We start from the raw sequence: 1,057 nt of genomic DNA, 5'->3' as shown, positions 1-1,057 counted from the left end.
TGTTTTTTTCACAGTTTATCTTGAAATACTTATGGATTTTTGAACACTAAAAGCCCGTTTGCCATTTTGGGGCCTGATCAGGCGTGAAGCCTTCAGGATTTCCCCAGGGTAAGACAATAACTGGTGGAAGACCAGTGAAGATTCTGGCATGTTTTTGTGAGTCTGTTTGAAGACATAATTCATTTCAATGTTTTGTGGTGGCAGAATCACAACAGTGCACTACAGTAAATGTACAGAACTATGTGCTAATTTTTTACATCTAGAGCTTAAGCTACCTCCATGCTACTATGTTTTCATTTAAATAGAGTGTTTTGAAACCAGAACACTAACATTTTCATATCGTTATGAAAGTACTTCCATCCATACTAAAATGAATGAAAACTCATATGAGGTAGCAGTTTGCCTACAACTGGGCATGCGTACTTTGGTGGAAAAATCCTTGAAGAGATGGTAATACCACAGCCCATAGGGTTTACAGCAAAACTGTAGTGACCTGTAAGTTATTTGCCTTTTTTGTGTGTACAAAATTCAATTCAGATAGATACAGGAAAACAGCACAACAAGCATCATGGAAGCAACTCCTCTATGTCTGCCATGTTCAAATATGGTTTTCTTCCGTGAAGGGTGACGAATCAGGGAATGAGACATTTTGATGAGAAGAATCCAATCAGAGAAGGGTCACATAATAAACTCTGATGATCTGGGTCGGCTCCATCAGTCTTTCCTGTAATCTACCTGCTCTGAGGTGTCAATGAAGCACTTGACCGACATTTTTACATTTGCACGTGAATGCGCCATCAGCAAAGCACCGCAATCAATCTCAGGGTTCTGCATGAACGCTTAAATGTACACCTGCACCTTTTTAGAGCACACACACTCTGGGGCTCATGATTATTTATTAAAATCATACTTCGCAACGCAGGCCAGGTTTTCTCAGAGGCCAATAACCCAATTTCTCTAACCAGAATGTTGTGGGGTACAAAATCTGTACATTTTGGTTTATATTTCCATTTTATTTTGTTCAAGACAAGACAACAGATGAACTACATTCAGAACA

This window comes from Polypterus senegalus, chromosome 10 (assembly GCF_016835505.1).
Source record: "Polypterus senegalus isolate Bchr_013 chromosome 10, ASM1683550v1, whole genome shotgun sequence".
Lineage (NCBI taxonomy): Eukaryota > Metazoa > Chordata > Cladistia > Polypteriformes > Polypteridae > Polypterus > Polypterus senegalus.
Note: the sequence above shows the minus strand (reverse complement) of the source record.